The sequence below is a fragment of the Peromyscus californicus genome, unplaced genomic scaffold, assembly GCF_007827085.1.
Source record: "Peromyscus californicus insignis strain IS unplaced genomic scaffold, ASM782708v3 Scaffold_5__1_contigs__length_169319896, whole genome shotgun sequence".
NCBI classification, from domain to species: Eukaryota; Metazoa; Chordata; class Mammalia; order Rodentia; family Cricetidae; genus Peromyscus; species Peromyscus californicus.
In genome coordinates, this window is record NW_026294573.1 from 116,748,779 (window position 1) to 116,763,531 (window position 14,753).

Consider the following 14,753-nt stretch of genomic DNA (forward strand, 5'->3'; position numbering starts at 1 on the left):
GCTTCTAAAGGAAGAAAATATGATTCAAAAGCCTAAGGGGAGAAGGGAATGGCTGCCTCCTTGACATCAAACGAGCCTTGTAAAATAGCACATTGATCAGCTAAATACAAACGAACTAGAATCATATGGATATAATTCTCTTAAATTAAATTTCCTTTAAAATAGGGATGGAATTAAACATTAAAAAGGAAAGGTTCATGAAGTCAGGCTTTTTGCATTTGACATCTGTCTGCATGACCTTAAACTCTGTGAAGCATAAATCTTAGAACTATTAAATAGAAGGCTTTATGCCTCCTTTAATATATAATCAATATATTATTGTTTGTTACATTGTCCATAAGATGATTTTATTCAGAAAAATATCTTAAATTAGACATTCTCTCATTTTTAATTTTGTTAAACAGTTTGATATTTTGTTGTTTTAAGACTGAACATACAAGAGACTACAGTCCAAGGAGGAGAGATTTACTTTCATCATTTCCAAAATGTCATTGAACAACAAGAACTTCAGACTTGGTATATAATCAGAAAGTTTGGAGAACCATATGGGGCTGGTAGAGCGGGTGGTCACAGTCATCTGGAAGGCAGCCAACCATTTTAAAGGAATCTTAGTGGAGACTGTGGATGTCTATGAGAGCTCCTGCCGATTAAGTCTAAGAGTGATATTCGAACATCAAGACACAGCGATGACACCAGCCGAAGACAAAATTCAGTGTCTAAGCAAATACGGTAAAATGCTGTTTTCAAGCTAATGCTCTCCATAGATTCCCTATGTTCATCATTACCCATTAGTCTCTGTTGAATGAAATACGTCCACACTTTAAAGATAATCATCCCTCATGCTTTTGACCTAATTTCCCTAGCAATCCATAAATATAATCTTTATCTATTGCCCCCTTCTCTCCTTTGTTCTCTATACATTCCACTACTTCTTGATTGCTGATTCCTTCCGAATATGTGACATAAGCATGCTCTGTCCTTGATTAATACAAATCTAGCTCATAGACAAATAGAGCACACATGTGTCCACATATACATGACATGAAATACTTCTCTAGTGACTAGGAGACAAAGGAAGACAGCACAGCAAAAAAAAAGAAAAGAAGAGAGAAGGTTAAACATATCAATTTAAGAGGATTTTTTTCTGAAGTACTAGCAAAGACAGTATGCCTGGCAATATATAACTTTACTTTGTCTGCAATGAAAATCAGTGGTGAGTAAAATGTTGTGATACTTACAACTGTAACCTAAATTAAGAAGATATATTATTTAATTACTTTCACTTAAAATGCATTCTCTCAGCCATTAAGTAAAATTTTCAGTGAATGCATATACTTTGTGAAAATCTGTTCTTTTAGAGTGAAATATATCAGAAAATAAACTTACAAATAAATATTTCAATTTTCCCAAGTTACTGCTTTGTAATGTTCAAACTTTATACATACCCTCAGTGAATATATTAGAAGTTATTTATATCTATAATAATTTTAATTCATAGTATTAGTTTTTAATTTAAAACTCATGTAAATTATACACTTGAGTACATATTGGAAAGTTTAGCATACATTGAATTAAAGATTAATGAATTAGGATGTAATATGCCTAAATTCTTATTTTACTTGTCACTCTCCAAATTCTCCAACACACATTCATATGTTCCTTAGTTGCAAGATATTCCCCATAATTGAGTCAATCAAGAAATATTTGTGATAAAAACATTGACCTATGTTTAAGAGGGAAATAGTAAGTGATATGATATTCCGTATTAAATAATTAACATATATAGGTGCATGGAACAAAAGACAGAGAAAGAACACCAATGTTTATAGTCACATAGTCATGAGAAGTACTTTTTGCTAAATATTAAATCAGGAGCACCATAGCAACATACATACATACATACACACGTACAGACACACACACAAAAAAAGTTGATATGAAAAGGTTAAACAGATACACTGTGCTGTATAGTTTTTGGTCAGCTTGATACAAGGTAGAATCATCTGGGAAGAGGGAACCTTGATTAAGAAAATGCCTCCATAATATTGACCTATAGTGAACTTGGTGGGGCACTTTCTTGAGTAATAATTGATGTTAGAGGGTTGAACCCACTGTAGCAAGTACAGTCTCTAGGGTGCTTCCTGGGATGTTTATAAAAGTAGGCTTGAACAAGCAATTCATTACAAACCAGTAAGTATTGATTTCTGTTTCAATTCTAGGCTCCAGTTTCCTGTCCAGCTACAGTCCTGCCTCAATATTGGACTGTGATTAGGAAGTATAAGCCAAATAAACCCTTTCCTTCCCAAGTGACTTTTCATCCTGGTCTTTATCACAGCAATAGAAAGCAAAGTTGGACATACATTAAAATCTTTTTTTCATTATTAACTATTATATTTATTTCATGTGATAATGACATTTGGTTCATACAGGGTGAAATGAATATTTTTTTTAGTTCATTTTTTTTTTATTTTTCAATACAATTCAGTTCTACATATCAGCCATGGATTCCCTTGTTCTCCCCCCTCCCGCCCCCCTCATATTCCCCCCAGCCCACCCCCTATTCCCACCTCCTCCAGGGCAAAGTCTCCCCCGAGGACTGAGATCAACCTGGTAGACTCAGTCCAGGCAGGTCCAGTCCCCTCCTCCCAGGCCGAGCCAAGCAACCCTGCATAGGCCCCAGGTTGCAAACAGCCAACTCATGCAATGAGCACAGGATCCAGTCCCACCGCCTGGATGCCTCCCAAACAGATAAAGTCAATCAACTGTCTCACCCATTCAGAGGGCCTGATCCAGTTGGGGACCCCTCAGCCATTGGTTCATAGTTCTTGTGTTTCCATTCGTTTGTCTATTTGTCCCTGTGCTTTATCCAACCTTGGTCTCAACAATTCTCGCTCATGTAAACCCTCCTCTTTCTCGCTAATTGGACTCCAGGAGCTCCACCCGGGGCCTAACCATGGATCTCTGCATCCAGATCCCTTAGTAGTTGGATGAGGTTTCTAGCACGACAATTAGGGTGTTTGGCCATCCTATCACCAGAGTAGGTCAGTTCGGGCTGTCTCTCGACCATTGCCAGCAGTCTGTTGTGGGGGTATCTTTGTGGATTTCTGTGGGCCTCTCTAGCACTTTGCTTCTTCCTATTCTCATGTGGTCTTCATTTACCATGGTCTCCTATTCCTTGTTCTCCCTCTCTGTTGTTGATCCAGCTGGGATCTCCCGCTCCCCCAAGCTGTCTTTCCCTCAACCCTCGCCCTTCATTACCCCCACTCATGTCCAGGCTGTTCATGTAGATCTCTTCCATTTCTCCATCATTGGGCGATCCCCGTGTCTTTCTTGGGGTCCTGTTTTCCAGGTGGCCTCCCTGGTGATGTGAGTAGCAGTCCAGTCATCCTTGTTCCACAAAAATCTTGATGGTATCTCATAAATATAACAGTTGATGTTTTCACAAAAGTACCAAGTTAGTCAACTCATTAAAACAAATATCATTGCTAAGAGTTCAATGTCTCATGATTGGGCTGTCATGGTTGCCCTTCACCATTACCTATTGTCATTATGACCACAAAGGACCCTACAGTGTCTAAAAGATCGTGAATGTTTGCTTCTGTTTTTAAAGGAAAGAGTTTTATTGCCTTACTTAGATTTGTCTCGTCTAGCTAATAAGTAGACTCATTATGAAGAATAACATGTATAAGATTCATTAGATATCTTTCAAACACACACACACACACACACACACACACACACACACACACACACACACCCCCTACCTACCTACAGAAATAAGTTGAGACAGTAATGATTATTTTTGTTCATGGTTTCAGAAGGTTTAAGCCATCAACGATCATAAGACATGGTGTATTGATTTAATCAGTGGTGGTAGGAGGTTGAAGGGTGGTTGTTCATGCCATGGAAGACCAGGGACCAGTTGGCACAAGCTAGAACCAGAGGTAGTATAAACTGTAACATTCCAATTGCTTTGAATATATTACCACTGTGAAGTTCTACTTTCTAAAAGCTCCACACACACTCAAATAACAACAGTAATTAGAGAACAAATATTCAAAATACAATCCTGTGAGGGATATTTGAAATCAAAACTATAATGTTAAGTATCTAGAAAATACTGACTGAAGGATAATATAAAATATATTAGACCTATGAATTGAACAGATCTTTTTCTTAACTGCATTATGCTAATAGTCAGATAATTCCCATGTAAGAAAGAACTAAAAGAAACATATTTCCAGAAGAAACAGCACAAGTGAAAGAAAATATGAGGTTTATCATGTGTCAACTTCCGCAGAAATTGACAGACAGCATAGAGAGCTGTGTTATCTTTCCATGGAAAGGTGAAAATATTTCAGTGGATAAAAAGCTTTGAAAATCTAAATAAGAAGAAAAAGATTCTGAATTTTGGTCTTTATTAAAAGTAAAAATTTTGAAAAAAAATCATTTAAATAAAATTAATAAATTTTAAAGTAATCAGTAGTAAAACATAACATCCAATTTATACTGAAAACCATCTTTAAAGAACAATTAACTCGCTGGGCGGTGGTGGCACATGCCTTTAATCCCAGCACTCAGGAGGCAGAGGCAGGTGGATCTTTGTGAGTTCAAGGCCAGCCTGGTCTACAGATCGAGATCCAGGAAAGGCACAAAGCTACACAGAGAAACCCTGTCTCAAACAACCAAAAAAAAAAAAAAAAAAAAAGAACAATTAATTCCTTCAGACTCCTTAAAAGGAATAAATAATAGAATATTTGTTATATGAAGATAAAAAGTACAATTCTGTTTATATATTTATGTTTGTGTGTCTATATATATATATATATATATATATATATATATATATATGAGAGAGATTTGCAGACAAGATGAATTGTGTGTGTTCAAAAACAGCCATAATTTGTGTTTTTAATACAAATGCTTCTGCAGTGATGACTTCCTTCAGTATTCCCAGATACATGTGTTTAATTTTATGGTTCTGTTATAAGCCTATAATTGTATTGTTTGGTGAAGGAAAAAAATTTTATGCAGTTCCTGGAAAAAAATCAACGAATACTTATACTTTTTATTAGTATTTGAATGTAATGGTAAGAAAACAGGAATCAGTTTCACAATGTGAGTGTAATTATATTTTGTTGTTTTTAATTTAATGTCCAATTAAAATTTCCACATTTGACTACCTGGAAATATAGAACCATAGTTCATATTGTAATTATGACAAAAAGTTTTCCTCATTGCTCATTTCCTGGAAGAGATGTAAAGGCAAAAAAAAGAAAATTCAGCTATTAGGATATTCAGATTAGTAAAACCATTTTTAGAAGTAAAGTACATTGACAATTTTTCTCAAATCGCTGTCTCTTTCACATTATTATGGATCATTTGTGTGTTTTTGAAATTTGTGATTATGTTTAAAACTTGAAGTACAGTATTTCTAATATTTTGATATATCTTGAAGAACAATATCTAATGATAAATTTAAATCTGTGAATAAAAAACTTCTTAAATACAGTTAAGTAAGTAGTAAAGACAACAGACCACATGTTTGTGAAGATGACATAATTTGGAAAACATCACACTTGTTTTGGGGAATTATATAATTTCAGTGGTTCTAGATATCAAAACTGGCCTTCAGTTAGATAATAAATGAAAAATGTATAATACATTGCTAGAAAGTTAGCAAGTCTCAAAATACTCTTATTTCTTCTACAAATAATCATTCTATAATTGTAAATGTCTGCCATTCTGCTAATCAACCAGTAATGAGAAATGAAAGAGATGTAGTGCTGCCATCAAGATTTAGTTACATAGTGACATAAAACAGAAGTGGTAGTGTTACAATCAGACATTCAACAAATATTCATCAAGAACATCTAAAATATTAAAAACATAGATATCATATTGCTATGGAAACGAGGTTGGGTGAAGAAATGGAGAAGTTGAAAACCAAAGCACATTAGTATGATCTGTCAAGTGGCCCTTCCTTTAAGATAAGAAAGACTTAACAACACGCCTTTAATCCCAGCACTCTGGAGGCAGAGCCAGGCGGATCTCTGTGAGTTCGAGCCAGCCTGGGCTACCAAGTGAGTCCTAGGAAAGGTGCAATGCTACACAGAGAAACCCTGTCTCGAAAAACCAAAAAAAAAAAAAAAAAAAGACTTAACAAGTTGTTTAAGTGCTCTGTAGATAAAATAAAAGGAAATGGAGGAAAGGGTTCAGACTACAAATCCTCCTATGAATGAGGCTTATGTTTTAATTTATGCTAGAAAATCATAATGGAGATTAAAATATTTATTTATTTCTTGAGTGTGAGTGCTTTTCCTGTTTATTCATTACTTTTCTATTGCTGTGATAAAACACCATGAGTCAGGCAACTTATAGGAGAAAATGTGTTTTGGGGCTTATGTTTTAAGAAGCATAATAGTCCAAGCCTGGGCAACAGATGTAGCAAGTATTAAGGGGTAGAGCAGTTGAGAAATCATATCTTTTTTTTTATTCTTTTTTTTTATTTTGCAATACAATTCATTTCTACATATCAGCCATGGATTCCCTTCTTCTCCCCCATCCCGCCCCCCCTCACCTTCCCCCCAGCCCACCCCCCATTCCCACCTCCTCCAGGGCAAAGCCTTCCCCTCTGACTGAGATCAACCTGGTAGACTCAGTGTAGGCAGGTCCAGTCCCCTCTTCCCAGGCCGAGCCAAGCAACCCTGCATAGGCCCCAGGTTGCAAACAGCCAACTCATGCAATGAGCACAGGATCCAGTCCCACTGCCTGGATGCCTCCCAAACAGATCAAGCCAATCAACTGTCTCACCCATTCAGAGGGCCTGATCCAGTTGGGGACCCCTCAGCCATTGGTTCATAGTTCATGTGTTTCCATTCGTTTGTCTATTTGTCCCTGTGCTTTATCCAACCTTGGTCTCAACAATTCTCGCTCATATAAACCCTCCTCTTTCTCACTAAAATTACACCAGTCAGAATGGCTAAGATCAAAAACACTGAAGACACCTTATGCTGGAGAAGATGTGGAGCTAGAGGAACTCTCCTCCACTGCTGGTGGGAATGCAAGCTTGTACAACCACTTTGGAAATCAATATGGCGCTTTCTTAGAAAATTGGGAATCCATCTCCCCCAAGATCCAGCTATACCACTCTTGGGCATATAACCAAGGAATGCCCAACCACACCACAAGAGCACTTATTCAGCTATGTTCATATCAGCATTGTTTGTAATAGCCAGGACATGGAAACAACCTAGATGCCCTTCAACTGAAGAATGGATAAACAAAATGTGGTACATATACACAATGGAATACTACTCAGCAGAGAAAAACAATGACATCATGAGGTTTGCAAGCAAATGGATGGATCTAGAAAAAATCCTGAGTGAGGTAACCTGGACTCAGAAAGACAAACATGGTATGCACTCACTCATAGGAGGATACTAGATGTGGAACAAGGATGATTGGACTGCTACTCACATCACCAGGAAGGCTACCTGGAAAACAGGACCCCAAGAAAGACACGGGGATCACCCAATGACAGAGAAATGGAAGAGATCTACATGAACAGCCTGGACATGAGTGGGGGTAATGAAGGGCGAGGGTTGAGGGAAAGAGAGCTTGGGGAAGTGGGAGATCCCAGCTGGATCAACAACAGAGAGGGAGAACAAGGAATAGGAGACCATGGTAAATGAAGATCATGTGAGAATAGGAAGAAGCAAAGTGCTAGAGAGGCCCACAGAAATCCACAAAGATACCCCCACAACAGACTGCTGGCAATGGTCGAGAGACTGCCCGAACTGACGTACTCTGGTGATGGGATGGCCAAACACCCTAATTGTCGTGCTAGAAACCCCATCCAAAGACTGAGGGATCTGGATGCAGAGATCCATGGTTAGGCCCCGGGTGGAGCTCTGGGAGTCCAATTAGCGAGAACTCATATCTTAATTCACAAACAGAACATAGAGAGCGCACACTGGGTATGGCGTGTCTTTTGAAGCTTCAAGGAAGACCTCCCCTCTCCCAGAGGCATACACACTCTAGAAGGGCTACATATCCCCATGCTTTCCAAACAAAAATGAACTAGGGACCAAGTATTCAAATGTCCAATGCTTGTGGTAGACATCTTCTTCAAACAACCAAAGCCTGTTTCTAAGTTTGTGTACTGCCTCCTAGCCTGGTCCTCGAGAAGGCCAGAACAGTGTGTGGAGCTGCTGAAACAGGAGTTGGAATATTTATGAGCTACCACTTAGGTGCTGGAGTTTAACCCTGTGTCCTCTACAAAAGGGTTAACAAGTGACCAGAACTATTGAGGCAACTTTCCAAACCTCACAATGCACATTTAACACAAATATGTCATTGGCAGATATGTGTTTCAGGAAAAAAAAAAAAAACATACTAACTGGTAGATTAATGAAGTAGATCTGGTATTTAATGAGATACAAATATCATATCATAATGTTCCACAGTTATCAAAGAGAGGAATCATACACTAATAGAGTGAGTATCATGTGAATGACAGGATGTCAAAAGAATTGTCTGCATTCATCACAATGTTCTTTTCGGTATTTTTTGATTATTTGAGAATTGTATACATGTATACAATAAACCACAACCTATGCTCCAGAGGTTGGTCCCACATCCATGCACATATAGACAGCACTTATTGCAATTAGTGGGTTATCAAAAAAAGATGAAAATATGAAGTTGGGATGGGGACACGTTATAGGTGATATGGAGGGAACTAGAGGGGTAAAATAGATGGTGGATACAATCATATATGTCTCAGTCAACATCCATTCATACAATAAAAATTACCATTAGCAATAAAAGTTCATAACAGTTGATTCAAAGTTCTTGGAGACAGTCAAGCAATTGGGGCAGTTTAATGTCATAATGAACTTAGGAATACAAAGCCCAGAAGCAAAGTGTCAATTGGGATATAAGCATGTAGATTCTGGTCATTATCCCACAAAGCTAGGAACTGCACAAGAAGATAAGTAAATTTGATGTAGTCATGAAACTGAAGGGCCAATTTTAAAACAAAATTGCTTAGTATTTTATGTTCCTTTGAGATGTAGTTCTCTACAAATAATTATTTTAAAACTTATAATGATACATTTTAAATTCTAATCATTTAAATACAATCAGTTTTACTGACTTTGTAATTCAAACAAGCTTGATAACCACCCCTCATATATGTTATCCTAGGCAATCATCTGTTGAGAATTTAGAAATATGTATAGGAAATATTTCAATTTTGGTGAATTTTTTCAGCTGATGAGTAAAAATCTGGGACTTTGCATTTACAAGCAATTATGCTAATATTGGATTAAATTTCAAACCACACTAAAAAATAAAATGTTCTCTAGTAACCTTTATGCTCAAGGGTTTATTAAGCCCCTGTCACCTGCCTAGCCTTAGTACACTGTTGTTCTTTAATTCGAAGTGAATTTTAAAGTGAAGAAGTAATTCTTCTCAAAATGGGTTGTTTTCAGTAGCTACTTTATCTTCCCATTCCTATCTGAGCAATATGTATTTTGTTTTGTTATATAATATAGATGTAAATTTAATCATCTAAGTATATGGTCTTCATTTGCCACTTGGAAAATTGAAGGATTTGGAAGAACTACTATAGAAAAAAAAAATAGATAACCCTCAATACATGTTGAGAGTAAAAAATAATAGAAATTTCAACATCTACACTCTATATACAGCTGTATAGATTGTATCTCAATAAATCTCAATGGAGACCAGATTTATTGAATGATTATATATATATATATATATATATATATATATATTTCTTAAAGCCAATTTTAGAAGTATGAACTGGATTTCATTTTGAATGTAAACCATGATCTCTTGCTGATGGGCATATATAATCAGTTTAATATAACCAGAAGCATATGGGAATTCTCAAGGTTACAGAACAATTAGATCACTTAAAAACGAAAGAATGACAGGGAAAAAAATATCAGGTAGACTCCAATGATAAGAATCTATTTGTGCACATAAACTCTCATTGACCTTGGTTATACCAACAGTTTATGTGAAGACATACAAATTTAGTTCCAAGAGAGGCCATGCATGAGTGAAATAGGCTGAATGCTAACCTAAAATAATGTTTTGACTTCCAAGGTTAAAAGGAGAAGTGAAATGCCCTCGGTGGTCACCTTTCACGGGCCACAGCATTGGTGGTGACAACAGTTAGTGTTATTCAGCACTTTAGAGCTGTGATTATTACAGGGTTGTTTTTCGTGTCATGACATTCATCTGTTAGGTGTGAGCGAATTAAAGAATAACAGTGTACTAAGGCTAGGCAGGTGACAGGGGCTTAATAAACCCTTGAGCATAAAGGTTACTAGAGAACATATTTTTCTTTCTCCATATTTACATTTGAACTCATTGAAACTCTGAAATTATATAATGACTTTGGAATTTTACACTGAAAATTAGTGATTGAGCATGTAATTGCATAGGAACCTTGGAAACATTTTTCTTATACTTACTAAATCCTGTATATTAAGAACAAGAGGCCGGGCGGTGGTGGCGCACGCCTTTAATCCCAGCACTCGGGAGGCAGAGCCAGGCGGATCTCTGTGAGTTCGAGGCCAGCCTGGTCTCCAAAGCGAGTTCCAGGAAAGGCGCAAAGCTACACAGAGAAACCCTGTCTCGAAAAACCAAAAAAAAAAAAAAAGAACAAGAGAAATATTTTGAGTATGTTAATTTTTTTGACAATTTTTAATATTTAAAGAATTATGGAAATATTTTGAAGAATAATTCTGGATAAATTATATTTCAGATAAAGTGCCAACACTTTGTGATTTCTAACTAAAATACAACGATTTATGTAAGATGCCAGAAGCATCTTATACAAAGAGTGATATTTCTCTAATATTCTGTTGAATAAGCTAGAAAGATGCTTCATTTAAAAATGACAATATAATAATTACATAAAAGTATAATCATAATAATTCCCTTAAGCAGCATTTTTCTCAAAATACTTAGTGATAAAATTATCAAAAAAATTTAAGTACTATATTAGTTTACTACAAAGAAAAAGACTGATTCCTAGATTTAAAATATTTCATTGAATTCAAAAGCCAACTTTGACATTTGTGGATATTTCTAAATTATTGGATCATGGATATTTGATCTTTTAAAAGAATCCTTTATTTTCAAAGTTAGTCTTTGTATTTCTCTCTTCAGTATAAAAAGGCAAATACTATGAATTGCCACAAAATTGGAGGAAAATGCTTTTTAAAATTGCTTCTTCAAATGAGGACAGTATTACTGTACATTTTGGTGTTCTTGTTCATTCCAAAAGCAGCATACACAGAGTCTCAAGAGGCAAGCTCATCAGTGTAATACAAGAAAAAATGAAAAGACAAGTGATTCACTAAGGATTACTGATACTTTTTTGGCAGGTTGTTCAGCACTGTGCTGTATATCAAAAGAAAACACACACACACACACACACACACACACACACACACACACACACACACACACCAGCATGCATGCACCCACACATATGTACACATCATAGGAACCCAGAACATATACAAACATGCATGCAATAATTGTACACACAAAAACATACACCTGAACCACACACACACACACACACACACACACACACACACACACACACACACACAAAGGCACCCAATTCATAAAAACATACACCCATACACAGAGTACACACACCTTACATATGCCACATTCAAACACACTCATCATTCACATATAGCATAAATATGCATATATGAACATTTCATACACACATACATACTACTTAGTATTCTATACACTCCACACACAAAAAAAGACACATATTCTACATGCTTAAATATTCATACACCCTTTACTATTTTGTAAATTATGCATAACTTTATGATTTTATGGACAGTGATTCGAAATTCTGAACTGGTCTGAGCTCAGTAAATACTTGTACTATTATCTAGCCATGCTCAGTTACTCCTGTGGAAAGATACACTCAGATGGTCCTATGACAGATCAGACTGTGATGGTGCTAGTATTGAAGAATACTTCTTCAATTTCTTTGAACATAGATTTGATTATTCATTTAAATGCTCATCTAATTTCATCCCTCCAATTAAGTAATTCATTCACAGAATTGCAAATGGAACACAGATTGAGGAAAACCTAAAGGAAAATAATTATTCAGAATAATAAAGTTCTTTTATTACTGAGAAAAAAAGGAAGGTTTTGGTTTGCAGATCTTTTCATTATGCCTCAGTGCCTCACTAGGAGACTGTAACCAAAGGAAAATCATGAAACAAAACAAAACAAACAAACAAACAAAAGTATATAGTAAAACATACTTCCTCGTAGTTTCTATAAATTATGGTGTTTTGTTTTTTTTTTACATCTAAACAGACCTACCATTTTATTGATTGTTCTTTTTTCAGTTCTGAGGTTCAAACCCAGCATTTAGTGCACAATGTGTGCTTATGTCTGAGCTCTTTCCTTTCTTCTAACATCTGCCTCTTTTCTTCCCTTCTCCCTGCTTTCTTCTCTCTTGTCACAAAGCTCTTTCAGATAATGAGAGAAATCCTCCACGAATTGAGCACTACTCCTCCAAGCCTTACTCAGAAGGAAAAATTGACCTTGGTTCTAAAAAGACAGCTTTTGCCAGTGGTGGAACCTTTTGAGGTCAAGAGAATAACTGGGAAACATTCTGTCAGGGTCACACCTACTGAAAATCTTAAGGTTCGCTACCTAATATCACTACCCAAGAGAATGGATTTAGGATGTATTGTTCATTCCTTTAAATACCCTCAACTCCAATATTAGCTCACATATAAGAAAGTACAGCTACAGAAAGGAAGAGTTCATTCCATCTGTGCGACTGCCTTTGTGGCAAATACTACTGTATGCTTCAGATCTACACTGAGCAAAGAGTGTGACTAGCTGCCACTCTCGCTGGTAAAGGGTCTGTTCCTTTTGCTTTTAAGCTGAGTACTGCTCACGTGTAAGATGCTTTTCAACACAATGCTTGAAATGCTTTGCATGAAATTTAGTAATGTTAAATATAGGCATTAAGATAAAAACATTACAATGTCATTTATTTCATCAAAAGTCTAGAAATTTAAAAAAAGTTGAATTCTGGAAGTAACCTTTTAAACGCACATGCAATTCCTTTCCATGATTCATTTCTAGGCTGGAACCCTGGCAGCAGTGTGTAGTCACACAGACTTTTTTACTGCTTTTGAGTAAATATATACTTGAAACAGTACTTGTGTCTTTATTTAAATATTTGAGACTAATTATGTTACTAGTGATAATGTTCATTAAAATTTTTCCTAAGTCATCTGTACTTAATACTCTTATGTGACATTAGTCAAGTTTGACAGTGGTAAAGTAGTTCTTAGTCTGTACTATTCAAGGTCACCAAATAAGCTCAGGCTTGAAAGAGGCTATGGCTCAAGGTTACCAGCCTCAGAACTCTTCTTTAAGCCTGATGTTTTAAAGGTATTGCAAATGTATATAATGCTTACCATGCTCTCAGTGGCTCAGCTCTGTGTTAAGCAGTCCCCTAAATTACGTATTTTTACTCAGTTTTTCATGTGTAATGATATTTTGAGACTTTTGTTCTTGTTGTTTCTACAATAATTTTAGGCCACATTATCAGTGGGTTTTGCCTGAAAGAAAAAATTTCTCTTTAAAAGCATTGAATGGTACACAGCCCTGCTGTCAAAGTTATGTGGTTAAGGGGGCATTGTGCTTTGATTTAATACCATGGTCAATGGCAGCTTTATCTTAGTATGTAAGGCTGCAGATCCAGAGAGCTGCTAATCTTACATTAAGAGTTAGGATATATTACAAAGAATCATTCTTATCAAGCCAAGATGAACTAATTGGAGCTTGGTTAATAAAGTAAATAGGGAAACAAGAATCTGAGTTGTATAACCAGGTCTTTTAACAGTACCATTTGTTTCTACATGTAAAGAACTATGCTGATCAGATACATTAATGTCACATTTGGAAATTCTGGATTCACATCATTCTTCCATATTCATCTATGATTTCATTTCATTCAATACAATACAAAATAATTTCAATATAAAAAGTTACAATGAAAAGTGATTGCTAGTAGACAAGGGACATTCTGCTTTATTAGACTTTTCTCATTCCACATACTTTTACTCAACATAAAAAAAAACATTAACTATTTCACTCCAATTCAAGTGAACTCATTTGAAAATGACCATAAACCATCCTGAGGAACAACAACACTGATTTCTATAGCAACTGTTCCAGTTTTCACTCCCATGCACAATGAACAAGTATTCCCCTTCTCCTACTTCCTCATCAGGATGAGCTTTCATTTGCTTTGTCCACTGGGAGTGGGTTAGATGAAATATCTAAGTATTTTTAATTTGCATTTCCCTTACTGCTAAGGGTGCTGAACATTTAAGGGCTTGTTGTTATTATTTTTTATTATTGTTCTTTATACATATTTATATACAACCCTCTATGAGATGTATAATTAGTATTATTATTTCTCATACTGTCATCTGATGTTTTTCTCACGTGATGGTATCCTTTGTCATGAGGAAGCATTTTAGATCATGAGGGCCCATTTATTATTAGTTCCCATGCTATTATTGCCATATTCAGAAAGCCCTTTTGAATGAGTTCAAGCCTATTGTACTTCTATTAGGTTCAGTGTATCTGGTCTTGTGTTGAGATCTTGTTTCATTTGGAGTTGAATATTGTGCAGC